Source organism: Neophocaena asiaeorientalis, unplaced genomic scaffold, assembly GCF_003031525.2.
Source record: "Neophocaena asiaeorientalis asiaeorientalis breed wild unplaced genomic scaffold, Neophocaena_asiaeorientalis_V1.1 scaffold581, whole genome shotgun sequence".
NCBI classification, from domain to species: Eukaryota; Metazoa; Chordata; class Mammalia; order Artiodactyla; family Phocoenidae; genus Neophocaena; species Neophocaena asiaeorientalis.
The window spans coordinates 1,618,379-1,641,803 of record NW_020172732.1 but is presented as its reverse complement, the minus strand read 5'-3'; positions in this window follow the sequence as shown (position 1 = coordinate 1,641,803).

Genomic DNA, 23,425 nt, shown 5'->3' with positions numbered 1-23,425 from the left:
ATCCTGAGTCTTTTTACTTAACAAATAGTTTGCTGCTTTAAAAAGGAAAAAAGAATTTATTTATTCAAACTTCTCAACTTTACATCATGTAAATGCCAAAATGTTTTACGAATATTAAAATGAGACTATGATAGAGCAGTGATTATTGTCAGAACCTAAAGACTTTTCTGCTCTTACCTCATCTGACATTTGCAGCACTTTCTAGACCAAAGTCTGATTATGTTTGTGTGACAAGAGGAGAGATGTTAGGTAGGATGATACTGTCATGCTCTGCTTCGTCTTGCTGAGGTCAAATGAAGCTAGAGACACCTGTGCTGTGGGGTGGTGGGATTGCAGGTGATATTTATTTGATGAGTTTTTCTTTCAGTTTGTTTATCTGAACTTTCTAATTTTTCCACAATAAACATGCATGTATTTGACACCATAAATAATAGTATGGGTTAAATTAGAACAAAGAGCCCAAGAAAATTTTATTCTCCCCTGCCCTCCTCTTCAAGATACATTTATCCCGATTTCTGACATGATTCTGACTTTAAAGGATAGATGCATTTGAAAGAAAAAGGCAGATCTAACACATGATATCAAAGGTTTTTCATCCAGACAGCACAGTTTGATGGGAAAAGCACAGACTTCAGAATCAGATCTGAGTTTGTCTCCTGTCTTCGCCACTTGTTTTGTTACTGTAACAGTTCTGAGCCCTTCTGTTTCATATAAATGGGGATAATAATATCAGTTAATGTTGAGAGGTTAAGATGACATAGATAATAGTCACCATTTATTAAACATTTTAAAGGAATGGAATGATGGCATTAGGCATTGAGGAGTGCCATCTGGAATTTGCAAGGGGTTCCTCACACCATCTGGGATTTGCAAGGGGTTCCTCACACTGGGGTTGTAGTGTGGTTACACCTTCAGTAAAATTCCAGTGCACTCAAAAATTCCTTTTACAGAAGGAAGGTAGGATGTGTTCTTCGGACATTGTTTACCTACATTTTTCTTATCTCTGTTATCGTTATCTCTCGCTACCCTGTGTAATAAGGGCCCAAAATGTCACTTTTCTCAAGAACGTATTTTTATTGGTACCTGCAATGCTTTAAGACTCTCCTTACTAAGGGAAGGCTGCAATGTTGCAGATTTTGTTTTTGTTGCTCTTTAATCTGAAGTTTTCTGGAGATATTTATCTAATAAATTTAGAAATGTTGCTATGAAGCAGCTGTTCAATCTACTTTCAGCCTAAATTAAGGTTAATTGCAAGGAATCGCTATGCATACAACAGAATGTTGCTTTTAACCTGTCAATGTTATCAGAATATGCCAAACATGTGGAGATTAAAACTTGAAAAATGATTAAGGCTAGAGCTATTTGCACTGCATATGCCAAAGAAAAATGTTGTTTTAGCAGAACACTTTAGAAAGTGTGTAGTGTTTGAACTTTTAATCATGTGAGCTAATTTTATATTTAAGAGGGTACGATTATGAAGGCTCACGGTCCCATCTTTGATTTTCAGATATACCTCAAAATTTGATGACTTATTTGAATGAATTATGAAATTCACTTTTATAGCACAAGAAAGAATGGCATGTCTTCTTTATATGATTTATGGTTGAGTGGTCTGCATGAGACACGACACAAATTGCTTTAAATAAGCGTAGCACGTCTTTAAAAAGGTGTTCAAAAATGAATTTATTGTTTATTAATTCTTAATTATTTATTGACCTACTGTGTACCCCTTCTGCTCTTGCCTTCCTGCCTTCCTACTATATATTCTTCACACAGCAGCCAAATGATAAAAGTAAATCAGAACATGCCACTTTTCTGCCAAATCTCCAGTGGCTTCCTGTTGTGCCTCAAATATGCCAAATTGGTTCCCACCTCAAGATTTTTATGCTGACTTTTCCCTTCGCCTGGAGCGCTCTTTCCCAGTTCTTTGCATGACTTGGTTCCTCACTCGTTCAGGTCTCCGCTCAAGTATTGTCCCTGACCATCCTTTCTAAAATACTACCCCAGCCCTCCACTGGTCACTCTCTGAATCCTGATCCTGCTTCATTCTCTTCACAGCATTTATTGCTACTGGAAATTACGTATGTTTATGTATTCTCCCTTTCCCTCCCCTACTCGAATGTAAGCTTGGTGAGGGCAGGGACTTTATTTCATCTATTACTGTATCCTCAGTGTTTAGAACAGTCCCTGGAACATAAAAGTCGCTTTAAAAAATGTTTTTTGAGTGAATGGGAACACTAGATGGGTTAACAGGAGTATAAATTAACCTGAGATTAAATAACCATCTGCTTTAGGTCATTTACTTTAGGAGTTGTCATGCAAACATGGTTCTAACCCTAACTCTTGTCTCAGGAGGTGGGTGAGGAAATGAGTCTATGCTGATTTATTCATGTCCTCAGTGGTCCCAGTGCTTAGAACAATGCCTGGCACCACATAAGAATTTTATAAACATTGAAATCTTACCTTGGACTGGGTAATTACTGGAGGTAGTTCTCAAAAAAAGACCAGCCAGGAGATTATTAGAAAGAATTGGAAGGAGTGGGCAGGGGCGGGCTACTCAATCACCTAATATGTGTCATATTATGATGTGTCATTATGTATCAATATTTTCCTGACCTGATTATCTCAGTTAACCCTCATGGTCACCCTGTAAGGAATTAGCTTCCCTTACAGTGATAAAGATCTTTTATGCTATAGGTATAGATTGCCAGCCTCTAAGATGTTAACAGGACGCTTTAGCTAAATAGTGTGCTCCTCTGCAGAACTGGGGCTAGTTTCTGATTCAACTTTTCACTATCCACCCACCATCCAATTATACCAGTGGCTACACAGGGTAATGCTTTAAGCTCATGGACTTCAGGATCAGATAAATCTGCCACATATTATGGACAAGCTCTTAGGATCTTAGTTTCCTTATTCTTAAAATGGAGATATTATCTTCCTCATATGATTGTTGTAGGGTATTTCATAGTGTGTAGTGCATAGTATGTATTTAATAAATGAGAGATGATTGTTTAAGATTTTTATATTTCTTATCTCCTGTAGTACTTATAACACTTCTGTAAGGTTAGTACTCATTTTATGCATAATGAGACTGAGGGTTAGAGAGATTAAATGGCTCGACTATCCTTACACAGCTAGTAAGCTTGAAACCAAGTCTGTGATTCCTAAGCCCATTGCCCGTTCTAATCACTACACCTTCTACCTCCTTATTAATCCCATGTGAGTGGACAACTGACCATAGATCTATTTCTTTTATAACTGCCCCCCTGGAGCCTTTTTTTTTTTTTTAACCAAAAAAGAAGAAACAAAATTACAAGGGTCTAATGACTTCATTTTTAAAATATTCTATTGAGGTATACATAAAATGCCCAAATCTTAAGTATAAAACTTGATGAATTTTTACATGTGTATACACCCACTTAACCACCACCCAGTTGAAGATAAAGAATATTCTTAGCCCTCCAGAAGGTTCCCTTTTACTCCTTCCCAGTCAGTATCTAGCCCTTACAGGTAACCATGCTTCTATGATTCTGTCACCATAGATTAATTTTGCCTGTTTTTCAACTTCATATGAATGGAGTCATATAGTATGCCCTTTTCTGTGATCGGTTTCTTTTACTCATCGTTATTATGGTGTAGTGTTACATTGTATGAATATGCCAAAAATTATTTATCCTACTGTTGTCAGTTTGTTTCCAGTTTGGGGCTATTATAAATAGAGCTGAGATGGATGGACACTCTTACATTCTTACACATGTCTTTTGTTAGAGATATATTTAAGGCAATATGCCCTTACTTCTCTTGTGTATATGTGCAGAAGTGGAATCTTTGGCTTACAGTGTAGGCACGTCTTTAACTTGAGTAGATGCTGTCTAACAGATTTCCAAAGTGGTTGTACCAGTTGACACTCCCATCAGCAAAACATGAGAACTCCAGTTGTTCCATATCCTCTCCAACACTTGATATTGTTGTTCTTTTTTACATTAACTGGCTTCTACTTTTAAAGAAGATGGAATGTAGCTATCAGTGTAGCTTAAAGAGGAAAACAAGACTAACTGGTGTGGAGAATAATTTCAGTTCAGCATAGAAGACCCCTCTTACCATGAGGTGGCCCATAAAATAGATAGATAGGTTCTCTCTCTTAAGCAGAGGCCAGAGGTCCATTTGTTGTGGTCCATTTAGGGAGGTTCCCTGGCATCAAGAAAGTTTGGTTTATAAGACTTCTGTGGGCCCATCCAAATGTAACACTATTTTTAAAAAATTATTTATTTATTTTATTTTTGGTTGTGTTGGGTCTTCGTTTCTGTGCGAGGGCTTTCTCTAGTTGCGGCAAGCAGGGGCCACTCTTCATCGCGGTGCGCAGGCCTCTCACTATCGCGGCCTCTCTTGTTGAGGAGCACAGGCTCTAGACGTGCAGGCTCAGTAGCTCACGGGCCTAGTCGCTCTGCGGCATGTGGGATCCTCCCAGACCAGGGCTCGAACCCGTGTCCCCTGCATTGGCAGGCAGACTCCCAACCACTGCACCACCCGTGAAGCCCCAAATGTAACACTATTTTGACTCTGAGCTTGGACTAGTAGAACCTTGAGCTGGAAGAAATGTGTAAGTCAGCCTTCTTCCTTGTTTCATACAAGTTATTGATGCCTAGCCTTGTACTTCCATAATACCCTTCACTGATTATGAAAAGCATTTTTTTCCCTAAAGGAGAGTTTAGACAGAGTTTCCTCTGAGAGGTCAAAATGACCTGTTGGCCTAGCTGACTCCTAGATTAGCCTCCTATGGAAAGATTAGTTTGTGGTTTCCAAAGTGAGTTATTTCATGTTCTGAGTTGCATATATGTGGTGTCATTTGATTTATTTGTTTGTTGTTTTGCTGTTACTCAACTTAAATTCTTATAGACTTTTCCCCACACTGGAATTTTCCATAGAGCCTTTTAGGAATATCTGACAAGCATCCTTTTCAGATTTTCCCCATCTCTGTCCATTCACTTTAAATTTAGGAGTATTAGCCCCTGCTTGCATCTGCCACCTGTAGTAAAACCTGCCATTTGCAGGTCCAACCCCACCCAAACCCTGGGTCAATACGAACCAGACCTGGAAAGCAGAGTGGCCTCTCCCTAAGAAACAGTGGAATCTGGAAATGTCCACTATTTACATCCCCAGGGAACACTGGTCCTTAGGAAGGATTTAGCCCCAGGAGGGTCTAATGACACATCAGGCTACAGCCTTCTTACTGAGCCTGTATTTGTGAAAGAATCATTCGTCTGCCTGTCTTTTCTGCCTAGAGACTTGGGGAAGGCAGAATACTAGCCCCCCCGCAAGATGTCCATGTCCTGATCCCCAGAATCTTGCATGACAACAAAGACTTTGCATATGTGATTAAAGTAAGGATCTTTATTTTTTTAATATTTGTTATTTGGTTGTGCCGTGTCTTAGTTGTGGTAGGTGGTCTCCTTAGTTGCGGCTCATGGGCTTCTTAGTTACAGCTCACTGGCTCCTTAGTTGCAGCACACGGACTCCTTAGTTGTGGCATGCAAACTCTTAGTTGTGGCATGCATGTGGGATCTAGTTCCCTGACCAGGGATCAAACCCGGGCCCCCTGCATTGGGAGCATGGAGTCTTAATCACTGCGCCACCCGGGAAGTCCCTAAAGTAAGGATCTTTAGATGGGAAGGTTATCTTGGATTGTCTGAATGGGCTCAATACAATCACAAGAGTCCTTATAAGGGAAAGAGGGAGGCAGGAAGGCCAAAGATGAGATGACTGAAGCAGAGGTCAGAGAGGAGAGATATTTGAAGACTCTATGCCACTGGCTTTGAAGATGGAGGAAGGGGCCATGAGCCAAGGAATGCAGATGGACTCTAGAAGCTGGAAAAAGAAGGAAAGGGATTCTACCCTGGGGCCTCCAGAGGAACATGACTCTGCTGATACCTTGGTTTTAGCCTGGTAAGACCGACTGCAGACTAATAACATCCAGAACTGTAAGATTATAAGTGTGGGTTGCTTTAGGCCACTAAGTTTATGGTAATTTGTTACAGCAGCAATAGGAAACTAATAAGTTGTTATGTTTAAAGTGTCATGGGCTTCCCTGGTGGCACAGTGGTTGAGAGTCCGCCTGCTGATGCAGGGGACACGGGTTCGTGCCCCGGTCTGGGAAGATCCCACATGCCGCGGAGCAGCTGGTCCCGTGAGCCATGGCCGCTGAGCCTGCACGTCCGGAGCCTGTGCTCCGCAATGGGAGAGGCCACAACAGTGAGAGGCCTGCGTACCGCAAAAAAAAAAAAGTGTCTTACTTACAGCCTGCATATTGTTGGATCGTACCTTTTTTCTATTCCGCTAATCGTTGTCTTTTTTTTTTTTTTAATTTGTTTTTGGCTGTATTGGGTCTTCATTGCCACACACGGGCTTTCTCTAGTTGCGGCAAGCGGGGGCTACTCTTTGTTGCGATACATGGGCTTCTCATTGTAGTGGCTTCTCTTGTTGCAGAGCAGGAGCTCTAGGCACGCAGGCTTCAATAGTTGTGGCACATGGGCTCAGTAGTTGTGGCTCAGAGGCTCTAGAGCACCGGCTCAGTAGTTGTGGTGCATGGGCTTAGTTGTTCCGCAGCATGTGAGATCTTCTGGGACCAGGGATCGAACCCGTGTCCCCTGCATTGGCAGGCGGATTCTTAACCACTGCACCACCAGGGAAGTCCCTAATCTTTGTCTTTTAATTGGAGTATTTAGACCATTTGCATTAAAATTAATTATTGATATGTTAGGGCTTACTTCTGCCATTTTATCATTTGTTTTCTGTTTTCTCCCTCTGTTTCTCATTTTGTCTTTTATGCCTCTGAGTATTACCTGAACTTTTAAAAAAATCAATTTTCCTGTATTTTCAATGTTTTTGAATACATCACCCTGCATAATTTTCTTTAGTGGTTGCTATTGACGTTATAATATACATACACACACAATATACATGCACATTTATACATACATATGCATACACACGTATACATATCATATAACATGCATACACATATAATACATGCACATACACGCATGTACTTGTGTGTGTCCACATACATGCATATGCATATAACACACGCACATACGCATATGTGTATGCTTATAGACATATACATTACATATGTGCATTGTGTACGTGTATGCACACATAATTATACACATACATACATATACATATAACATATGTATAACATACATACATAACTTATCTTGGTCTATTGGTATCAACATTTTACCCCTTTAAGTAAAGTATTGAAAGCTTACTTCCATTTAGGTCCCTTTACTTTTCCCACTTTTAAAATGGTACAACAGCAATAAGAAACTAAGATAGGCCTCAAACCTCATTTCACAATGGCTACCCGTGTGAGCTTGGGAGTTAAACTGTTCAAATTCTACCTTCTGCACTTAATGTGCTGCTTGACCTTGAGCAAGATTCTTTACCCCTCTGAGCCTCAGTTTCCTCCTATAAATTGAGGATGAAGTAATAATACTAAACTACCCATTAAAACCTTTCTACTTATATATTCTCAGAACTTATATGCAACATTCTCAAAATTGTTCCCATTTTCATTTTTTTAAAAATGTAATAGGCTTTATTTTTTAGAGCAGGTTCACAGCAAAATTGACCAGAAGGTATAGAGAGTTCCCATACACTCCCTGCCACCACACATGCATAGCCTCCCCCATTATCAACATCCCTTACCACAGTGGTATATTTGTTACAATTGATGAACCTACCCTGACACATCATTATCACATAAAGTCCATAGTTTACATTAGGGTTCAGTCTTGGTGTTGTGCATTCTATGAGTTTAGACAAATGTATAATGGCATGTATCCACCATTATGGTATCACATAGAGTATTTTCACAGACCTAAAAATCCTCTGTGCTCCACTTATTCATCCCTCCCTCCCCTCTAACCCCTGGAAACCACTGATTTTTTTACTCCCTCCATAGTTTTGCCTTTTCCAGAATGTTATACAATTGGAATCATACAGTATGTAGCCTTTTCATATTGGCTTCTTTCACTTAGTAATATGCATTTAAGGTTCCTCCATGTCTTTTCATTACTTTATAGCTTATTTCTTTTTTAGGGCTGAATAATATTCCATTGCCTGAATATACCACAATTTATTTAACCATTCACCTACTGAAGGATATCGTGATTGTTTCTAAGTTTTGGCAATTATGAATAAAGCTGCTATAAACATATGTGTGAAGGTTTTTGTGTGGACGTATGTTTTCAGCACCTTTAGGTAAACACCAAGGTGCATGATCGCTGGACTTTGTAGTAAGAGTATGTTTAGTTTTGCAAGAAATTGTTCAACTGTCTTCCAAAGTGGATGTATCATTTTACATTTTCACCAGTAATGAATAAGAGTTCCTGTTGCTGCACATCCTCACCAGCATTTGGTGTTGTCGGTGTTTTAGATTGTGGCTATTCTAATAGGTGTATAGTTGTATCTTACTGTTTTAATTTGCATTTCCTTGATGAGATATGATATGGAGCACCTTTTAGTATGGTTATTTGCCATATGTATATCTTATTTGGTGAAGTATCTGTTAAGGTCGTTGGCCCATTTTTTTAATGAGGTTTTATTTTTCTTACTGTTGAGTTTTAAGAGTTCATATTTTAGATAACAGTCCTATATCAGATATGACTTACACAAATATTTTCTCCTAGTGTGTGGCTTGTCTTCTCATTCTCTTGAAAGTGTCTTTTTTTTTAATTTATTTATCTTTGGCTGCGCTGGGTCTTCATTGCTGTGTGTGGGCTTTCTCCAGTTGCAGTGAGCAGGGGCTACTCTCCATTGTGGTGTGCAGGCTTCTCATTGCAGTGGCTTCTCTTGTTGTGGAGCACGGGCTCTAGGCACGCAGGCTTCAGTAATTTTGGCACTTGGGCTCAGTAGTAGTGGCTCGCGGGCTCTAGAATGCAGGCTTAGTAGTTGTGGCGCATGGGCTTAGTTGCTCCATGGCATATGGGATCTTCCCAGACCAGGGCTCGAACCTGTGTCCCCTGCATTGGCAGGCAGATTCTTAACCACTGCGCCACCAGGGAAGTCCCTTGAAAGTGTCTTGCAGAGCAGAAATTTTTAATTTTAATGAAGTCCAGCTTATCATTATTTCCTTCATGGATCATGCCTTTGGTGTTTTATCTAAAAAGTCATCACCAAACTCAAGGTCATCTAGATGTTCTCCTATGTTATCTTCTAGGAGTTTTATTTTGAATTTTACATTTAGCTCTGTGATCTATTTTATGTTAATTTTTGTGAAAGATGTAAGTTCTGTGTCAAGATTCACTTTTTTGCACATGGATGTCTAGTCTTTCCAGCACCATTTGTAGAAAATTCATCTTCATTTAAAAAAATTATTTCTCCTGTGTTCCTTATGACAGAAAATAGCAGCACATCTACCAGGAAAGAGACTCGGAAGTTACCTTCGATGCTCTCTCCTCCCTACATCTGATGGATCACCAAATTTTTAAATTCCGCCTCATAAATACTCTGTAAACATTACTTCATCCTTACTGCAACTTTGTTATTTCAGAGCCCTGGACATCTAGGATCTTGTGATGAACTCCTGCCTGGACTACCTGGTTGAGTCCCACCTTCCTCTCAGTTTACCTTCTCATTCCCATCAGAATGATCTTTTTGAAAAGCAAATCTGATCATCTCTATCTGGCTTAAAACTCCCCAGAAGCTCCCTATTTCATTTACCATAAAACCCAAATTCCTTTTCCTGGCTTCATAGGTTTATCCTGATTGAGTCCCAGCCATCATCGATCCCCTCCCCTCCCCTCTCCCTGCACAGTCAGGACTTGTGAGCTGACCCCTAGAGGTCACAGGAATGTGCCCTGCTCTCCCTTACTCTGAGAAGTCTGCTTACTGCTGTTGGAAACTCTCTGATCGCACACTTCCAAGTATCTCTTACAGGTTCTTGAAGACATGGCTGAGGTCAGAAGTCCCATCAGGTCTCACTAAGCTAAAATGAAAGTATTCACAGGGATGTGTCCTACTGGAGACTCTAGGGGAGAATCCATTTTCTTGGCTTTTCCAGCTTCTTTTTAAATTGGGTTAGATGCCCCTCTGTTGTCCTTCTGTAGTAACCTATGCTTCCCACTAGCATGGCACTAATGATTTATGATTATGATGATCTGTTTTAAAAACAATACTTCTTAAGTTCATTGATCTGAGCCTTATTGTGACACATTACAAACTAATGAAGAAAAGTAATGTAACAGATATCTGTGCTCAGCACTGAGATTAAATACATGTTAGTAATTTGCCAAACATGTTTCAGATTTCTCTTTTTTCTTTTATGAAATAAGAAGTTATGATATAACTAAAGCTCCACCCCTCCCAAACCCTTCCTAAAAGTAAATACTAACCTGAAGTTGGTGTGGAAAAGTCTTTTTACTCTTCTGTTTCCCTTGCTAAATATAAGGCCAGGCAGGGAAGATGTGTGTCGTTTTGCTGTGATCTCTCTATTGTCCTTGCTTAGCCCAAGGATTGTGAATAATGCTCTAATGCTCGTTCAGCAGCTGCCTGGATAAAACTAGCCTCAGCTTGATTGCCCTCAACTTGCCACCTTCTGAAGCAGCTCTTTCCATTTTTCAAGACAACTCTCTACCTGTCATTCTCACTTCAATGGAAATTTGCTCCTCAGAGAAGGGCTGAGATTACTGGGGGCAGAAAGAAACAAAGGACAGAGCATGAATTTTGGAATGAAACTTACTGGGTACTTGCCTCTCAGCAATTACTTAATCTCTCTGGATGTTTAATTTCCTCTTCTGTAAAAATGAGGTTAACAGTACTCATTTAGCAGAGGTTTTATGAGGGTTAATATATGCAATAACAAATGTGAATGTTCCCTTTAGGGTGGAATAGGAGTTCAATAAGTGGTACCATTCCCATAAAAATAATTAAGTATTTTATCTTCTTGTTTTTCTTTCTCAGATTTGCCCCCTTGAGGGCTTTCCATTTTCTTTCCCCATTTCCGTGCTCACATGCTTTTTTTCATTCCGTTTCCCCAGACTGGAAGGAAACTCCACCATGTACTGCCTGACATGGTCCAGGTGCCCTACAAGGAACAACTGTATCCAATCCTGAATATTCCAGCTTTCTTGTCCTCTTTACTTTCTTAAATGTAGGTCATAAATCCTTTAGCATCTGTGATATACTCTCTCTAACATGGCATCTGTGTTGGAATCATCCTTCCTATTCTATCTATAAGTTCCTTGAAGGTTGGGGCTATGTCTTATGGTTCTCTATCATTTCCCACACTTCTCAGCATGAGCATACAAGATGGTATTGTTCTTGGAGGGACAGTAGTCTTGAAGGAGGATCTTATTTCCCTGTCCAGGGATTGAACCTAGCCACCAGTCCACCAGGGGCTAGAGGCTAGAAGCAAAGTTCCCTGATTCTAACCCCCTTTGAAAGCAAGAATGTTTCAAGGAGGCAAAAACTGCAAAAATAGGTTCAAAATGTATTATTAGAGACACAGCACACAGAGAAACAGTTTGTTTATTTAAGTCAGAAGGAGGACAGAAATACACACCCGGAGAGGAGTGGGGATATCCTGAATGAGGAGCACAGTAAGGAGGTGATTTTAAGGAGGTGATTTAAATCACTTACATAGGATAGTCCTTCCAGGTCTTTGTTTACATTTGGCCAATTATCTTCTTTCTTTTTTCACACCTGACTGGTCCTAGGACCCTCCCCAAGATGCGTGCACAACTTTTTGCCAAGTTGGATCCCACTGCAAAGGATCCTGTGGGTGCATGTCCACACTTATTAATGGGATGGGGGGCTCCCTCCTTTTTTGAGCCCCAAGGAGACTTCCTGCGCATGTGCAGACAGGGAAGTCCTCCTCGACCTCAGGAGTGAGCACCTTATCTCTTTACTTCAGCAGAGCTCAGCTTCTGCCACTAGCTTTGTCTTTGGAGTGCCTAGGTGCGAACAAAGTTCAATTTTACTCCATTTGACAAACACCAGCTGTCCATCCCAGGGGCCCATCTATCTCCTACCTCAGTATGACATGGACTCAGATTGCCTGAGTTCAACTCCTTGTTCTGCCACTTGCTAACTATGTGATCTTGATCAAGTAACTTCACTTTTTTAGGCCTCCGTTTCCTTAGCGGAAAATTGAGTGGAATTTAATACCTACCTTATGATATAGTTCTGAGAATTAATAAGATATGTCTAGAAAGTATCTTGTACTGTGGTTCTCCCTAAGTGCTCAATAAATGCTGGCTGTCATTATGATTATTGTCCATTAAATAGTGCAATGTTATATGTCAATTATATCTCAATTTTAAAAAAGACTGCTGTGGTTTATTAATGTTAATGCTAATACATTAGTTTCCTATTGCCACTGTAACAAAGCATCACGAACTTCTGGCTTAAAACAATGCACATTTACTATCTTATAGTTCTGGAGGTCAGAAGTCCAAACTGGGTCTCACTGGACTAAAATGAAAGTACCTGCATGACTGTGTCCTTCTGGAGGATCTAGGGGAGAATCTGTCTCCTTGCCTTTTCCATCTTCAAGAGTTTGTTCACATTCCTTGGCTCATGGCCCTCCATCACTCTGACCTCTGCTTTTGTCGTCCCATCACCTTCTCTGGCTCTCACTTTCCCTTCTCTCTCTTTCCCTTATGAGAACCCTTGTGAGTACCCTGGGCCCCACGCATATAATCCAGGATAATCTCCCCATCCCAAATTCTTAACTTTAAAAATAGATATTTATTTAGTTATTTATTTGGCTGTGCTGGGTCTTAGTTGCGACGGGTGGGATCTTCCTTGCGGCATGCGGGAGCTTCGTTGCAGTCTGCAGGATCTTTAGTTGCAGCATGCAGGCTCTTAGTTGAGGCGTGTGGGATCCAGTTCCCTGACCAGAGATGGAACCTGAGGCCTCCTGCACTGGGAGTGCAAAGTCTTAACCACTGGATCACCAGGGAAGTCCCACAAGATTCTTAACTTAATCATACCTGCAAAGTCCCTTCTGCAGTAAGATAATGAAAAGGTTCTGGGAATTACAATGGAGACATCTTTGGGGGGCATTTATTTTGCCTGCCACACCAATATAGTAAAACTCATTCATTCATTCAGCACATATGTACTCATCACATACTCTGTGCCAGGCCTTGTTTCAGTCCCAGGGGTTGCAAACAAATAAAAACAATATCTATTCTTCACATGGCTTTTAGTCTAGGGAAACCTTGAAGGCGGTGGCTCTATCTTATGATGGTACTTCCCAAAATGTGGAGGGGAAATGAGAATGTCTCACATTTAACAGTTACCCAAAACTTAGTGCCATTTTGATTGATGGAGAAGCAGAAAATGGATGTAGCATGTTACTTGTTAGGTTATGCATTCCCTAGGCTTGGGTGTGTGAATCCATGCCAATTAAGTTGAGGTAGTCTTGAAATTGCTCTCCTAATGAGAAACCAATGGGAATCAGGCACACAATTTTCAAGTGAGAAAAAGAATGTGGAAGGACAATATTGCACTTTGTTTTCCACTTAGCACCAAGGCTTTATGTGTACATTGCAAAGATTAGGGATAAAAATTTGCTTTGGACACTGTCTATCCAATAGAGTAAGCTTATTTCATTTACCTTCTCACCCATTGGAATAAACACACTGCTGGTTTTGTTTTTGTTTCTTTCACATCTATGCTTTCGATTATTGATTGCCAGGATGACCAGGGACATCATCACATCCTACACACAGAAATAGAAAATGGAATGGGAAGAAGGAGCACAGGGATGGAAAGTACCTGCCAGAATTCTTAGAGATATGGGCCTTGGTTGTAGCCTGGAACCAAGGCAAAGCCAGGAAAACAGAAAAAAACCAAAAATAATATTTCCAAGCGTCAAGTCAATCATGTCCTTATTTTGATTCCCTTATCAGAAATGTACAAGAAATATTCCTCTCTAGCCCCTATATTTCCTGTCTAATAATTCTACCTGACTCCTTTGAACCCAAGCTTTCTCTCCAGACTTCTTTTCTCTTATGTAGTCTTCTATGGCTACTAAGAAGTGAACTAATCATACCAGGAAGACAGAAGCTAGAAGGGTTTTCCTTCTTTCCAAGTACTTAACAGCATGTTACATGTTTTTGTTGGTTGCGGCCTGGGCTTGTTTGTATTTTGTCTTCTTTAGCTCTGAAAGTACCATAAATGGTGGGAGTGGCCTTCTTAAAATGCAGGAAGTTCACTCTAGCTGCCCTTTTATTTATTCATTATTTTAAAAGGTTAGATATGTGTGAGTTGCTTTGGTTTGTAGAGATCATACAGCTTATTTTGTGAAGGTTGCACTGACATTCTCTTATTCAACAAATATTTATTGGGTACCTACTGTGTGAAAGACAGGTGCAGTGGGGCAGGAGGTAGGGAAGGGAATTCACATTTACTGAGCTGAGTATGTGCATGCACTGCAACCTTCTATGCTTATTTAATTTGCCTAAGAAGTATAAGTCATTAGACTCAAAGGTTTCAGTATGGCAGATAGGTTTCTTCTTCTAGGCCAGCTCCAGTTGTCCATCTATAGCACTGCATAGAGAAGGTTTGTGAGGCTAAGCTCAAGCATGATGAGAAAGCATAGTAAGATCAATTAATAATGTCTGCTGTGAGTGTGAGAGAGGAGAATGGTGACACATATGCCATGTAAACTTTCATTTATTCATTAAACTCTTACTGAATACCAGCCATATTCTGAGCACCATGAAGGCATATGTGGATGTAAATGCAATACAAAGCAATGTGTGAGTAATGCCAGTGGAGGACCACCAACACATTGAACCAGAGAAATGTAGAGGAAATGCTCTGGATGGTCAAGAAGTCATCAAGGAACAGCTGTTACATGAACTGAGCCTTGTGTGTCAGTCAGGGTTTCATCAGAGAAGCAGAACCACTATGAGTGTTATGGAATAAGGGATTTATTATAGCAATTAGACATTATGTAATTGTGGGAGGATCTGGAGAAGTAAAATCCAGAAAGTGGAGCTGAAGGATCAGAGATAAAGTCACTAACTAATCTTCCTGAAACACTGGCACTGGTAGATAAGTAGGAATTGAAAGGGAAATCTGGGAAGCCAGGATACATCTAGCTGCTGAGATGGGACCACCAAGGGGAACTGATAGAGAAGCCCATGGAGGTGGTTGACTCTGCATCTGGTGGTGGGCTGGTGGTCATCAGGGCCAGCAGTTGGGAAGAAGAGCTGGTCATGGAGCAGGGGAAATAAGACAGATTTGAACCTGCTAGCACCACTGTTTTTGACTCTTGCCACATCTAATCAAGACTTTAATCTTCTAGAACTCTTGCAAATTCCTCTTTTGGTCAACTCTAACCTGGAAAGATACAGGAAAAGAGATCCTGGGAAATGTTATTCTAGCTTAGCCAAGTTTACACAGTTCAAAATATCACATCTCAAAAAGTGGGACAAATCTGCATAAGAGAAGGAGTGAACATTGCTTGTGGGGAAGGTTTGTGAGCAAAGTTTTGGAGGTAGGAATGAGTAAGTTAGTGTTTAGGAAATCACTAGTAGATCAGCCTGGTTATAGTGAAGGGCTCATGCTAGAAGATAGTAGAAGATGAGGCTAGAAAGAAACATTGGAATCATTAATTAACAAACTCATTAATGTAGTCAACCATTATTTATTGAGCACATATTATCTGCCAGGCACTGTACTAGGTGCTAAGACTACAGTGATGAATGAAAGAGTCAGATTTTGGAAGGTTTTGAATGTTAGACTAAAACGCTTGTTCAGTTTTTGACCCATCTCTTGAGAAACAGTAGACTCTTCGAATTGGAACAACTGGTCAGTTGAATTTCTGCCCTTAATTCAACTCAGCCAACACTTTATGCGCCTTCTCTGGGCAAGCTCCTCGCAGGCACAGTATCATTGTCCTCTCAAACTGTGAAATGTGCCTTAACCTGATGATATTGATCAGAGTAGAAGTGTGAGTCACTTCCTTCCCTGGTAATTTTCTAGAATCATTTGTGCTCACATTTTACTTTATGATGTCCTCATTCCACAGCAAAAATACTTTATTAGGCATTTAAGTAAGACAAAAACCTGCAGATTAAATTGCCTAAAACCACTACATGTTTGTTAAAATAAATGTTATTTCAGAATTCTGTGAAGACGTTGATGCATAATTCACATTAGCTTATCTTGAGTAATCCGCGGGCCGTGTGCTAGTAAAGTGTAGCACAGCTTAGCGTTGTACCTTTTCTTGGCATACAGGATCTCATTTCACCCTCACAGAAGCCCTGAATGGTGGGTGCTTCTATTAGCTCAATTTTGCAGAAAAGGAAAGCAAGACTTAATGAGATTAAGTTCCCTTCCCAGGATAATATAACTAGTAAGGGGCTAAGCTAAGCATCCCCTCCTCTTAACCACTCCACGGTCAGCAAAGGAGCCACCAACTACTCTAGAGTTTGGCAACTGTTGACTTAAAGACTCTTCCAGGTGACTCAGGAGGACCATTTTACAGGCAGGAAAGACGGCTAAGAAATATTTCTCATAGTCTTAACAGATACAAGTTGCAGATAAAACATCTACGGAAGGAAATCTGCAAAGAGCAAAGGAGACCTTTGAAGTCTCTGGGCTGCCCTCCAATCACAAGCTGGCATGTGAGCATTTCCTCTAGATCCCAAGATGTAGCCACCTGCAGGTCAAACTCCTTGTGATAGTTGGATAGGTTTGAGCATTGTGTGATGGGTGCTTTGTTTCTTTACAACTAGACCCTATAGTTATTCCTGGATAATGTGGATATGCTGCCATTTCTGCTAAACAGGCAATGTAATGAGGATCTCATTGCATGGCGTGTGTACCCATGTATGAGAAAGAGCTCTGAATCTTTACAAAGTAAGAACAGAACTGAAACCAAGGACAATGTCTGACCCTTGAAGGGTTTGCCATGGAGTTGGTAGCATTTCCTTCTTTTCATTTTTATTTTACCACTTTCTGCCGCCCTGGATCCTTACTGAAGATTTCTGTCAGCTTGATAGACTCTCTGCATTTCTTGATACAAAGCCCATTCTCCTCCCTCTGCTGCATCTAGTAATAGAATCCCACATTACTTTGTAGGTCACCAAGCAGCGTTGCATTTAACACTCGTAACAGCTTACTGAGGCTGACAAGGTTAGTAATACTCTTTCTGTAATACGGAACAGGAAACTGAGGCCAAGAGAGACGAAAAGACTTGCCCAGCTAGTTAATGGCAGAATTAAGACTAGTCCCTGCTTTTTCTGCTCTGCCATGTAAATAACATCAGTCTTGGGAAGTAGAGCACCATAGTTATGAGTCAGATATTTTGTTTTTTAATCAAATTTTCACATGCTGACATCCTGTTTTCTTTTGGACCCATTTAAAATTAATTTTTGGATGGGGACATGAGGTTCTGTTTTGATGGAGAGGGGGTGGACAGGAATCCAAAGTACATAACCCTATGACTAGTGGGCAGCCTTGTTTACAGCACAGACTCTCCAAACCAAATGTGACAAATGGGCAGAATCTCATAAGTATTCCAGCTCTTCACTTCCCTAGTTTGATTATATTGTACCGGATGGCATTTGGAACTCGCTTCAGGGTGCATATAGCTGAATTTTGCAATTTGCTGATACTCAATTAACTGGAGTAGCAACACATTCAGTCTAATGGGGGCCAGACAGAGACTGCATAATTCTTGGGCGCACAAGCTGATTATGCAGTTAAGTGATATGCACTTAAGTGTACCACATCTATCTGATCCCATTTCTTCCAGTAGATTCTTCATGGCACTTTCCTCCAGCCTTTCCACTTTTATGGTCAAATGTATTCTAACCTGTATCCACTTGAAATGAGAACCTTACAGTTCATACGGAGATTTGGGATTCATTTCTTTTAAAAATCAACCTTTAAAAATCTTAACTCTTGGATGCAAAAATGGATAAGTATATGAGAAAGGAAAGGGGAGAATCTGAGGCTCAGTATGCGTGGGTGTTAAAGATAGGGAACAAAGCCTGAATTGTACCATTTAGGATGCTTCATTTTTAGTTTCTTTCCTTTTTTTTTTTTTCTTGGTTAGGAAGTTGTAGTTCAAATGCAAACGTGAGATGCATGAAAAGATTTCTTTTTAAAAGCAAAGGTCTTTGCAGTCAGTATTTTTTTTTTAACTTGAAAATGGATATTATAGAAAGGGGACCCTTTTACGAGAAGCTCCAATTAAATGACAGTTCATTGTGTATAGCCAGTTTTAAGTTACTCTGATGATGATGGATTGTTAATTTAATTTGGCAGGTTTTACTGGTTTACTGTGTGCTCGCTGTATGCCCTGGATTGACCTAACTCCTTTGGGGGACCCCCAGAAGTATAAAATATGGCTGGCTGTCCTCAGCCTCCTGGGAGGTCATGACTCATGCATACAAAGTAATTGAGAAACAATAAAATGATTAGGTGTTCAAAATGGCTGGTAAAGAGACTAAAAGATAAAATAAATCAGAAAAGGGAGAAAGTGAACTGAGCCGGGGTTTTTCATCACTAGAGGGAGACAGAGAGAGAAGCAAGGGTTAGCGCTTCACATGTATTAGACCAACCAAAACAACTCTGTAAAGGTATACTATTCCCAGTTTACAGATGAAGAAACTGAGGCTCAGGGAGGTTGAGAAACTTGTCCATGATCAACAGGTAGTAGGAAACAGGGTGAGTATTTGGAATCAGTTTTGTCTCCACACTTCCTCCTTGGAGGTATTCAAGCAGAAGGCCATGGCAGACCGGCTGTGGAGAATTCAGACATCTGCTGGGAGAATTAACTGCATGACCAACACTCTCTCTCCCAACCCTGGGGTCCTCTGGTCCGGGAGGATTTCAAGAAGTAGGTAGGTGTTGTGGTCTCAGTTTTGAGGGAACTCCTTCTTATTCCTATAGCAGAAGAGATGCCAGCCTTATAGATACAGCTTTTTCTGAGTTTAAATTTCTGCAAGTTCAGCAAAACCAAATGTGGTGATCGAACAAAGAATAGAGTAATTCAGTGAGACTGGGAGACTGTTGTTATAGGCAAGGAAGAGAGGATGATGAAGATTAATTATCAAATTATCATCAAATCCCCTTTCCCTAAAGGTGAAAGTGCTCATGGCCCAGGAATGGGGAGCCAGGTGTGACTGGGCCCAGCTGGGATCAAATTTGTCCCTGTCTTTTAGGTTTATATCAATAGCACTTTGGGGCTTTCTGCCAGTCGATAATTTACTCTTCACCTGTATTAGCTTCCTCTTGCTGTGTAACAAATTATCATAAGCTTAGTGGCTTGAAAAAACACCATTTGTTATCTCACAGTTTCTGTGGGTTTGGAGTACATGCATGGGTTAGTAGATTCCCTTGCTCAGGATCTCACAAGACTGCAATCAAGATGGCGTCAGGGCTTCATTCTCATCTGGAGGCTGGACCAGGGAAGAATCTACTTCCAAGCTCATTCAGGTTGTCGACAGAATTCGGTTCCTTGCAGCTGTAGGACTCATGGTGGCTTCTTTCTTCAGTGTCAGCTTGCTTTTGGAAAGCACTTTGTAGTTTGCAAATGCTTTTCCATTCTAAAATTAACCACAAATATGCTCTTCTCAGCTAAGGGTTTTATCATTAAAACAGTTGCCCAAACCAAAATCCTGAAGGACACCCTTGATTTCTCAATTCATCAGCAAGTCCTATGGCCTATACCTCCAAAATAAATCCTGAATCCAATAACTAGTTTCCATTTCACTGTTACCATCATTGTCTAAGGCACTGGCATCTCTCACCAAGCCTACTGCAATGCCCTTCTCACTGCCCTTCCTGCTTCCCCTCTAGACTTCCCCAAATCCATTCTCCACTAAGCAGCCAGGATGGTCTATTAAAGGTGAAAATAAGGTCATGTCACTTCCTTACTCAAAATCTTCCCATGACATCTCACTATTATTGAAATAAAATCCAAATTCCTATCCTTCCATGATCTGGCCCCTGCTAACTTCTGATTTTATTTCCTACCACTCTTCCTCCTGGTCATGAACTTTTGGCCACACTGACTTCCCCGAGTGAACTCACTGTGCCTGGACCTGCACATGACTGCCTGCTTTTTATTATTCAGGTCTCAGTTCCATGTCATCACTTTACAAAGAACATCCCTGACCACGTTTTGCAAAATAACAACCACCTCTCAGTCTAAAATCATCCTTCATCTCATTACTCGATTTCCTTTTTCTCATAGCGCTTATTACTATACAAAATATCTCCTCCCTTCCTCCCTCCCTCCCACCGTCCCTCCCACCCTTCCTTCCTTCCTTCTTTCCTTCCTTCCTACCTTCCCACCCACCCTCCCTCCCTCTCCTTCCCTCTACCTTTCTCTCTCCTTACTTACATATCTGTTTTTTACATAATTATTCCTTTCTCTTCCTTCTAAAATATAAGCTTCATGAGAGACTTTCAGCACTATGCCTGGCACATAATAGATGTTCAGTAAAAATTTTTGGAATAAATGAACCTTGTAATGAGAGCAAGAAAGGGATTATTAATTCCTATTTTAATGAAAAATATTAGGTCACTTGCCCAAAGTGAAAGTATTGTCCAGTGTTTACCCATGAGCTCTCCAAAGGTCAGGACCATGTTTTATACATTTTTGTATAAATGTATACACAGTCTCTGGCATATAGTCCCTGGGAATAGGACAGAGTAGTAGTTAGTGAGTTTGAGTCCTGACTCTGCCATTTACTGTGTGACCCTGGGCAGGATATTTAACTTCTTTGGGGCATGATTTCCTCATGTGTGAAGTAGAAATAAAAATAGTACATACTTCATAGGATTATGAAGATCAACTCAATTAATACAGGCAAAGCTGTTAGCTCGGTGTTTGACACATATTGAGGGCTACAACGCTTTCTGCATTTCTTCTTTTACTTTGTCTCCTTTCTCTCTTTGTAAGCATTGAATTAATTTTGAGCTAAATCATTAAACTTTCTACACTTTTCAGACTGTTTCAAACGAGTCATCTTACTTGTTTTCAGTTTCTCTAATCCCAAGCACGGCTTTTTTCTTGACTTCAGACACAAATGTGAGTGGCATTTGCTCCATGCAAAATAGCAATGCCGACCCAACTGAAAAGGTGCTCCCCCTCCTGGCTTTCTGTGAGCTTCATGGTTGAGAGGTGGAGCCCAGATGAAGAGGGAAGGAACTGCCAAGGCTGGATAAGGTTTTGCCTTCAATTGTGAGCAGAAATGTTTCAGGCCTTAGGCGGTTTCCAGGGAGTCCAACTTCGTGCTGGATCTTCAGACTCCTTCTTATTCTATCAAAATGGAGAGAATGCTCCTTTCCCTCCTCTCCTTTTATCCTCTTTCCTCTTTCTTTTCTCTCTTTACCCAGTCACTGCCATCTTCCCTCTTCTGCTTCCCCCATCTAGGTCAATACAATACCTCAACCCAAAATCTGTCTGCCTTTGAGTCTATTTACCAAGCCTCCTGCCAGAGATGCAGCAATGAGAAGCAGGGTTGCAGAGCATCAGATGGGAGTCAGGCAGTTCTGTGTGCAAATTCCTGGTTTCACTGCTTAGTCGCTCTGTGACCTTGGGCAAGTTCTTTAACTTCTTGGTGCCCCTATTTCCTTATTAGTAAAATAAGAATAATAGCTACCTCACGGTGTAGTGTGCTTGTGAAGATTTAAGAGATAATCTGTGCATATTAATAAGCACTTAGTAGGTGTCTAAGATATATTAGTTTTATCTCCCATCCCTATGGCCCAACCAAATGGACAGATATTAATTTCAAATCAGTTTCAAATCAGATTTGAAGGGTTTTTGGTTGTCTATTCATTTTTTAATGTAAAGTTGATTTATTTTATTGCTAATTTGAAAACAAATGACTTTATATTGGAAAAAAACCACCCCTTACTTACTGCAAAAGTAAGTCAACCTAATGTTCACAGCAACTTTCTTCATAATAGCCAAAGACTAGAAGTAATCAAAATGTTCTTCAATAGGTGAATGCATAAACTGTTGTTATAGCGTAGCCAGACAATGGAATACAATGGAAATCAGCAATTAAAAGGAATGAACTACAAAAAAAAAAAAAAAAAAGAAAAAAAAAAAAAAAAAAAAAAAAAAAAAAAGGAATGAACTATAAATGCACACAGTAAGATGGGTGAATCTCAAAAACATTATGTTGAGTGAAAGAAGACACACACACAAAAGGGTACATACTGTATGATTCTATTTATACGAAATGTTAGAGAAGACAAATATAATCTGTAATGATAGAAGCAGAAGAGTGGCTGTCCGGAGCCAGAGGTGGGAGTGGGGATTGACCGGCATAAAGAAACGTTTTTGGATGATGGAACCTCATCCAAAATGGACTTTGGAGGTGGTTATGAGTGTATTACTTGTCAAAACTCATGGATATGTAAAATTAAAGTGGTTGCATTTTACCTTATGTCAACTCTACCTCAATAAAACTGATTTAGAGAAATAAGAATCGAGAGAAACCAACAATTTGGCTAACTCACACTTGATAAGTACCTGGTAACAGTGATTTTACCTTTCACATCTATCATCTAAGGAAAAAGGAAAAACAAATCCTTTGTTGTACAGGTATTCTAGTAAGAGGTATTAGCCACTCCTTGGAATGAGGAGTTTGGGGTGTAGAGTGTTATGCTTTCATGGTTTGGGAAGAACATCTGTTGTCTCCCATCAGCTTTGTTCCTTTGTTCCCAGAGGGTATGGGGTGTGTTGTATTACTTTATAAAGCCTTCTCAAGTTCTGCCCATCTTCTTTCGCTCCCCCCCAACTTTTTCCCTTTCCTTTTCTTCCTTTCTTTGTATTTCTTTGCCTGCCAAGTTCTGGGAGGTTCTGAATCACAGAAAAACAGATCACCTCACATTAGTCTGAAAAGCCAGGTTCAAACAGGAAAAATAAGCAGGAAAATTTCAGGCAATTGTCTCGAGATAATCCAAGACAAAGTTCTGCTTTTTGCCTTGTTCTCATAATAATCTGGGTTTCTTTGCCTGAATAATTAAAGCTAATTCTTCATTACTCTCCTCATCTGTGCCAGTGGAGAAACATGGTGAGTTCATGGGTTTTGGAATTTGTAGATCAGAAAAAATGCTTACAAAATATAGAAACACTTTGGGATTACTTGTAGTAAACATATTTTTAAAAGAAATTATAAAGAAAATTCTCATTGTAAAAGGCCCAGAAATAATCATGTTAACTCTTTGGTGAGTATCTCTCGTTTATTTTCTATATTTTTGTTTCTTATATTTTAACATAAATACATCATGCTTTGCAACTTGCCTTTTTCAGTTTCTAATATGCTTAGAAATTGTTCATATCTGTACACAGATGAAGTTGAACCATGTGAAACTGCTATTTATGTAGATCTAAACAGGAAGGAATTGACAGTTTCATATAGTTAAC